The sequence below is a fragment of the Heterocephalus glaber genome, unplaced genomic scaffold (assembly GCF_053883595.1).
Source record: "Heterocephalus glaber isolate CG9 unplaced genomic scaffold, H.glaber_assembly_v1.0 deba00001553, whole genome shotgun sequence".
Classification (NCBI taxonomy): Eukaryota; Metazoa; Chordata; class Mammalia; order Rodentia; family Bathyergidae; genus Heterocephalus; species Heterocephalus glaber.
Genome location: NW_028258344.1, coordinates 7,301,983 through 7,310,864, shown reverse-complemented (window position 1 = coordinate 7,310,864; position 8,882 = coordinate 7,301,983). Strand labels below are relative to the sequence as shown.

The window sequence follows — 8,882 nt, the reverse complement described above, 5'->3', positions numbered from 1 at the left end:
ATTCCAGCACTCTGAGACACTATGGCAGGAGGATCACAAGTTTGGGCCAGCCTGAAAAACCTAGCCACTTTTCATGATTCTTTTTCAAAATGAAAAAATAAAAAGGTTGTGGATGTAGCCCAGTGTGAAGGCCCTGTGCTCAATCCTCAGTATTGGGAGTGGGGAGGAGGAAGAAAGGGGTGAGATGCATGCAGGAAGGCTAGGTTTGCGGGGTATTTTTCAGTATATCTGCCCTTCTTATTTGCTTTATACACATTCTCTCACTTATCCATATACTGGAACAAGTGCCAAACTCCTTTCATAGAAAAGGAAGCTCAGGCTTTAAGAAACATCCTCTAAGATCTGGATCTTTGAACTAAGATTAAGACCTAGAAGACTCATTAATGAGTGGTAGAGCTGAGGACCAAGACAGCCTGGAGAACGGGATTCCCACATCATGCAGAAAGCTTAGAGTTGGGAGGAAGGAAAAGTAGAAAAAAGGAAGAGAACAGGGAGAGGGAAGCACAATGGGGCATGGGATTTAATACTATCCTAAGTAGCACCTCTCCGTAGCTACTGTTCCTGCTCTTCTTTGAAGATATTTGCTCTGCAGTCATGCCAGTGGCCCAAGGAAATTGCTTCAGCCAGGGCACTTTGTCCCATAAAGACTTGTTCAGTTGAAAAGCTCTAAAAAGGTTGCATTAACAAGATATGCGATCTTCTTTTATTTCTCATCATCCTAACGAAAAAGACAGAATCAAATACCATTAATGCTGATATTTCTGTTCATGTAAGTCTTCACTAAAACTGTTTTAAGGAGACACCAGCGTTTGGGAAAAACACTTTTTGGAAGTAAACTTAATGAAATGACTTCTATACAATCTAAGAGCAGAAATAACTTTTGTGATATAATTTATATTTCCAACATGCTAATGTTAGATTATTATGGGTCACAGTGAGCTGAACAAGCCTGTAGTTCATTTTGCATTGGGACTGGTGTATTTTTAATAGGTTAAAATGACAAAAGCAGGAAGGAAGGAAATTAAATTAAATTTATGCTTAAGAGGAAGACTGCAGTACCCTTGCTCTTTGCCAATAATTCTGCTGCTAAAGATACATGAAGTTCCTAGTATTTGCTGGTATTTGTTGCCCAAAGAGAGGCCATGGAAGGTGATTAGACTTATTCCAGTGGATTAAACCCTCTAGTGGTTTTCTCTCGAATAAAATCTCAACTTGTTTGACCTGCAAACTCCTTAAACATGGAGGGCTCCTTACAATTCCCGGAATGTGCCCACTTCTTTTACATCTTGCTCTTCTCTGAGATCAGAAGCATCTTGTAAGGTTCTTTACATTACTAATTTCTCATTTTTCAGGCCTCAGCTCAGAGGCCATGTCCCAAGGGAGGAATTATCTGGGCACTCTGTTGAGGGTAGGTCCCCATCATTCCACATCCATTACTTTCCATCACATGGCTCTGTTAATTTTTAGGGGTACATATCATGATATTAATTAATTTTAAAGTGTTTACTTCTTTGTGCTGTTTACATTTCTTATATTATTCATTTATTCTCTATTACATCATTTTCCTGTGACACTTATTACCATCAGAATTCATTCGTATTTATTTATTTGAAATTGGAATGCTTTGTGAAATAGAATGTTATTCTTTCACAGGAACCACGGTAATTTTCTCTGTATTATTTCAATGTGTGCCTAGGTGAAGTCCAAGCAACACAATAATTTAGTTTTAATTTTATGGGTTTATTCTAAGTTTACATTGAACTCATCGTTCAATGTATAATTTTTACAGAGAATCAAAAGTTGAGCTCTAGCTGAGTGCAGTGCTATATGCTTAATGTACCAGCTACTTGGACTGGTGGGGCAGGAGGATTACAAATTAAAGCCCAGCCTGGACAACTTAAAGACTTAGTGAGATCCTGTCTCAAAAAGTAGGCAAATAAAATAAATTTTAAAAAATCAAAGAGGACTGAGGATACAGTTTAATATAAAAGTTCAATCCTCGGTTCTAAAAAATAATGAGATCTTTGAATTGACAAATTGTTTCTGTTTGCCTGAGTGTGAACTCCAAACCCAGTGTAACACAAATGAATGCACACACACGTGCAGGCACACACACACACACACACATCATTACTTGCTAAAAGACTGAATAGATAGAAGTACAGATAGCATCATGGCTCTTGGTGAATTTGAAAGAAAGAGGTGCCAGAAGACTGAAAATGGGTTATATCATCAGCATCATTTTCCAAATATGGAAGAAAGTAGATTTCACATATCACAAACTATGAATTTAGTGGGAATCCCAGGAGAGATGTCAAGATGTAGTTTGTAGTATCTTATAAAAACGAATGATGTAGGGCTGAGGATTTAGCTCAGTGTTTTCGCCGCCTGCTGCACAAGTGCATGGACCCAAGTTTGATCCCCTATACCAAAAACAAACAAACAAGCAAAAAAACGAATGATGGATGCCTACCCAAGAAAAAAGACAAAAAGATAAACAATTTGTCTTTATTTTGTTTTTAAGTAGACAGATGTTCTCAGATTGGACTATATTTTAATCTTTGATGGTCAAGACAGGGGCAAAATATTTATAATTCCTTTAGTTGTCATGCTTGTATTGGTAAGGGAATATGTAACTGTGTTAGTTTTCCGTTATTGTAACAAATACCTCAGGCAAATCGGCTTATGAAGAGAAATGTGTTATTCTGGCTCTCAGTTTTGGAAGTTTCAGGCCAGGATTGATTGGTCTCATTGATTTTAGGCCTGTAGTGAGGTAGCACATCACCGTAGAAGTATATGGACAAAAACCCATAGGAGGAAGAGAAAGGGGGTGGGTTTTTTAAATTCCCTTTGAGGGCATGCTCTAAATGGTCTAAGACCCCCAACTAGGCCTCACGTCTTAGAGTTTCTACTAACACCCAGTAGCATCATGGGGTGGGGAGCTACACCTTAACAAATAATCCTTTGGGTGGATTTAAAATTCAACTTATAACACTCACTAAACCACGTTCCCCCCATTTTTCATAAATTTAATTATAGAATTATAAAAGTTTATAAAAGCATACAGAAGTGCCCATGTATCTCACTCTGTTTCCCCTTTCTATACCAAGACAAGTCCATGTTGAGATGCCAGCAATTGGTTCTTGTTAATTCATTTACAATACTTGGGGTTAGAATTCCAGTACAAATAATTCATATCAGATGTTCAATGTTCCCTTAAGTGATGTCTGGAGGGATTATGCTGGTCCCAAGGGAATTTTACTACCTAGCTGGGTTGGGGAGGAGGGAATTTTTTGTTGAGCTGACCTAGAGGCAATGAAGAAGTTATTGTGAGTAGGATTCCCCAGGAGCATCTTAGCAATAGGCAGGGATGGAGGAAGAGAAGGACGGTGGAGACCAGCCTGGGAGAGCGAATTCAGGATGACTACAAGCTCACTGGGACATGAGACCAACTCTTAAACATTTCTTTTCTATCATGTAATCCCTACATTTACCATTAAACCAAGGAAAATTTGTTTGTTTTCACTTTTCTTGGAGACTAAAAAGAGAGCCTTCGTTTCTGCTTTGGAAGAGGCAGGCTGGAGTGAGTTGCAAAAGCAAGAGGCTGTTAGGAGAATCAGAGTAGCTGGCAGGGAAACCCAGAGAGCTGTCCATAATAAGCAGTGACAAGCCAGCTGAGTGGGTTTGCAGAACATTTAAACTTCCTCTAAGATTGTGTGGAAATTCCTGAGGGAAGGACTTGGTTTTCAATAGTCATAAGAACCTGAGACTTTTGTTTATTTATGAATAGAGTGGTAAGCCCTTAAAAATTTGAAGATTGCAGGCACATACAAGATGTGTGTCTTGTTCAAGTTTAGTATAATGAATATATACTGCAAAGTGAGTATCCCTTATCCAGAAAGGTTGGGACTAGAAGTGTTTAAGATTTTGAAATATTTGCATTTATATAATGAGATATTTTGGAGATAGCATCTAAGACTAAACTTAAAATTCATTTATGTTTTATATACACCTTAAACACATTTATAAGGCAATTTTATAAATTATTTCTAGTAACTTTGAGCATGAAAGAAAGTATGAAATTCTATACTTGTGATTTCGTGTCAGTTCTCAAAAAGTTTTGGATTTGGAAGAATCTGGAATTCAAAGTTTTTAAAATTAGGGCTATTTAACCTGTATAACAAGGAAAAACGTATTAAAACAATAGTCTTTTTCTAGTTCAATGTACATTTTTATTCACACTTGAAAAGGGTATTACTGCTAACTTACTGTTAATTTATTCCAAATAAAAATGTTCAGAGAGACATAAAAATGTAGGTAAATTCTATTAAATAACACTTTTGAATATGAGTATAATATACAGTATAATATATGCAAAAAACATGTAAAAAGTAACTGTCAAAACAAGTCTTGTTACCTGTTGGTATAAGAAGAAAAGACATTCATTCTTTCCCAAAAGCTACCAACATTATATAAGATAGTTGAAAAGATTCAATGTTTTTCAGTTCACTCATCTGGTGGCTCATAAGTCTATAGAAGGAAAGTTAACGTACAGTGAAATCATTATTTCGTGTGATGGGACAGTAGAAATGGGTATTAGCATAAAATATCATTCAGGGTTTTTACATTGAGTTTCAGTGTCAAGTTTGAGACATCTTGGTGGGCAAGAAATCTAAGAATGATTGAAGATTGAAAGATTTTTTTTAAAAGTTGATGGCTGCTGGTACAATTGTTAACAGTTTAAAAACAGGTACAAATAGACCAAAGTCTAGTCTTTTGTCCTCTTACCAGCAGATCTTTGCCTTTAAAATGTAAGGAAAAGCTTTAAGTACTTCCGGGATTTTCCAGAAGATGGCAGAATTGGTATTATAAATAGCAGAAAAAAGGTCAACAAAAAGAGGCTTAGAGTCATTCTCACCATTGAAGTATTGCTATTCTGTGTTCAACAACAATAATAACCATTTTGTCAGAAATAACAAAGAGGCCATCATGTGTTAATTTCCAATTATACTCTAGTTATATGGGGATCCACTTGGAGCACTGTTTTTGTTTTTTTAGTGAGTTCTCTTTTATTTGTCTGTTCTGGATTTTATTTAAACACGAACCAATCAAACTAGGCCCTATGGCATTACTCTCACATGACCATCAAGAAAATATCTTTTGACATTGCTGAAATAGCTAGTGGTCTTCATTGTTTTCCATTTTTAGGAGCTGTAGACTGGCTCTCTGGAACACAAATTCAAAGATCCTTTCAGCTTGATTCGCTTTGATGTGGGTGACTAGAGTTCTGGATCTTTTACTCACGTCATGTTACTCATGACAGGACACCTATTTTGCCCATTTGGTCATTTACAGAAAATCACAACAAAAAACGTGACACACATCTGCCAGAACAAACCATCTAGTCCAGTACCTGCTGGGACTTTAGAATTACAGAGTGAACAAGTTTTGATTGCAGCTGAACTCAATGAAGGAAAACAATGTTCCAACCACCTAAAAGCTACTAGGATTTCTCCAGTAAACTTCTCAAGAAAAAGCTGCATATTTGATTTATTTTAATCGCTCTCCTAGCTTCTTGAACAAACAGATGCTCACTAAGTATTTGTTGAACGTCTAGGGAGACAGCAGGGAAAAAAGTACACATGGACTCTCCTTCCTCCCCAGTTTGCCAGGGCTCAGAATCTGGAAGAAGAATAATTCTAGTGTCTCTTGTGAGGGTTCTGGTTGTGCAAAGTTACTATCACGCATTTCCTCAGAGCCTCAAGGATTGATACAGCTCTTCACCACTGAATTATGAAGCTCCCTGAAGAAGGTAGACACTGTTATTTCACTTCATATCTCTAGCGGCTATACAGTGACTGACACACAGTAGGCTCTTGGCAAAGGTGTGTTGAAAGAAAGAAGTGACAGTCATAACTTGCCTGCAGTGGATTCTGATACATGGTGTGGCTTGAAAGAGTTCGTGAAATCTTGTTTCATCCATGAGGCTGGTTTATCACATCCTAATATCCTAGCTACCTGCAGGGGAATTTGCAGGTCAACAGTATTTTCTGGGTATTGTCAGTTTTACACACTGAGGGGCAAATCAGAGCTCTCCATGAATGACAAGGAACTGTAAGTAGCTACTAGCAACAGGGCAGCTTCATTTTACCCAATGCTGACAGACCAAGAATGCAACAAGAAGCAAATTTGTTTCAGTGGATGTAGGCAAGATCTTACGAATCTTGGAGAAAGCCCAATACACTCATATTTTCTGGAAACATGCCTCTTGTCTGTGAAATATCCCAGAACTTTGAGATCTTTGCAACTGAAAAGAATCAGGGAATTCTTCCAGAAGAAACAATTTGGCAACCTTCAGGTAGAAGAAAATTTATGAAGGGAGTAGGTGGAATCCAGAGAACTAACATCAGGGAACATAATCTTTTTTCTTCTTTTGTTTTTCTGGTGCTGGTGATAGAACCCAGTGCCTTGTGCATGCTAGGCAATTGCTCTACTACGAAGCTACGCCAACAGCCCAGGGCCTACAATCTAGAAAATCTATTTATTTTGTCCAAAGATGCTTCTCATTCTACTATGACCCCTATACAGAACACACCTGGACTATATCTAGGTTATTACCCATGCTTTGCCCTTTTAAATACTCAAACACCTTTATTTTAATTGTTTCGGGAGGAAAGTCTTCAAAAATATAATATACATCAAGCTAACTATTTAAGAAGAATAGAATGACCAGAGGATCACCACAATTTATTGTGCAGGTTATACAGGAAAGATCAATGCCATATTTAATGGGTTTCCTTCAAATTGTCTACATTTGAAATCTGTATGATTATCAGAAAAAAATATTTTCAGCAAAGTAAAGCATCTTAATTAAATAAAAGCTAGTAATTAATATAAATTCAGGGAAAATGAAAGCAAAGTAGTTTGAGAAAGTGGTAGCTGTTCCTAATTCATAAACATAAAAATTTTAATTAATAATCAGAATTTATCATACTATGTATAAAACGCTATTTTGTCAATTAATAAAGTGTTGCCTAATAGATTCTTACAATATTTGTTTTTACTTTTAATATTCTTACACAACTGTGATCTACATTTTTATATTAGTTTTTTTCTCTGTGTTCTTTTAGTTGGAGATAGTGTTTATTACTGTCAGTAATTTTGTCTGTTTTATACAACATTTATCTTTCTTATTTTCTGTTTACAATGTGTTATATGCTTGGAAACTATTACTGTATGATACACTAGAATTGTACATCAAGTAAGAGTAAGTAGAAGTTAAATAATAGGTTGAGGAACTTTCTTGTGAATAAAATTCTAGAGTTTAAGAGGATGATTTTTAAAAAATCTATTGAAATAGCAGCCTTTTAAATTTTTTTCCCTCAGTTCTGTTGTGGATAGATGAAGTTGTCAGGTGGCAGAGTTCTTGTCACATTAAGGAAATCTCAGAAACATTTACAGGAAAACACAACTGGAAAGACCCTTTGTTGGATTTTTTTTCCTATAATGGCAGAAATCCCTTAGTGCTTTTAGATCACAGTTCTCCGTGGGAGTTCTCACTTATAAGTTACTCCCAAAGGTTGAAAAATAGCTTTGTGATTTAGTGTCAGACATTTTGCTTTAGGAACTAATGTGGATATTAATTCTTTTCACTTTGGATTTCTCCCTAAGAATGTAAAATTTTTGAAGTGCTAACACCCACATTTCCTTTGAGTTGTACAAGATAAAAAAAAATGGAATTTCTCTGTCTTTAAAAGAAAATAAGACATTTTTATTACAATCATCATTGATGCTAATAATACTCTGGTCTTTAAGCATCATCTGTCACATGGCATCTTACATTTGCAGCGAAATTTTAATGAAAACTTTCTATTTTCTTCAAGGCTATAATTATTATGTAGCAACATATTTATGGATATGGAAATGTGAGACTCTGGTAGAATAAAATCAAAGAAGGTTGATGGCCATGGGCCCTGAAATACATGAAAAGAGATGAAACAGAACCAGGAGTTTGTCCTCTCAGGTCTCCACAGAACCCTCCCTTTTGGGACCAGTGTGACTCATGGTCAGAGACTTCAGAGTGGACTTTGCAGGCCTCAGAGCGCAAAAAACTTCACAGAAAGCCAAGGTATTTGAATTTCTGAGTGGACTTTAGTTCATTTAAGTTCTCATTATCGATAACCTTTCTTTGTGATATTAAGTTTAACTGATTTTTTTAAAGTCAATAATACTAAACAAGGAGTTTAAAAATAATCAGTGGAGCTAATGAACTTCACCTGTCCAATAGAAATAAAGTTAAGCATGTCACAAGAATTTCTCAAGATGCCATTCTCTAAAGATATTTAACTTGTCACCCATATATTGTATTTCGTCTAAAAATGTCATACCCAGAATATATTTTTTAAATTTAGAAACATGACAAAAATGAAAGGCTATGGAACTTAAATAAGTATTTATGTATTTTGGCTGGGTAAATGAATTGAATAATGGTAATTTATAATAATAAAGCCCCTGGACAAATCAAAGAAACAGCTACATAATACATGCAAGTTTTGATGAAGAAGTCAGAAAGCCAATTCACACATACGTTATTGTATATTTGTATTATTGTCTGAATTTAGTATTAATAATTACAATTATTAGACTCTTGGTTTTATATTGAATAGATGTTCCTATAAAACTGCATTCAGTGGCTGGTATTTTAGGTTTAAGGTAGATTAAAGAAGCCAGAAGAAAGGTGGACATGGTGGCCCATGACTGTAATCCCAGTACTCTGGGAGACTGAAACAGAAAGTTAACAAGTTTGAGCCCAGCCTGGGCAAGTTAGCAAGAACGTCTTTCAAAAAAAGGGGGGGAGCACCTGGAGATGTCCTTCAGTGTGG

The 8,882-nt window shown here is 36.0% G+C and overlaps 1 non-coding gene across 1 annotated transcript; it reads right to left on the bottom strand.

The window, feature by feature from the left end:
• Window positions 1-1,608: 1,608 nt before the first annotated feature.
• LOC147824129 (U6 spliceosomal RNA) lies at window positions 1,609-1,714 on the bottom strand. The gene has a single exon (XR_015442783.1). It is a non-coding gene; the product is annotated as a U6 spliceosomal RNA (small nuclear RNA).
• Between the last annotated feature and the right edge of the window lie 7,168 nt (window positions 1,715-8,882).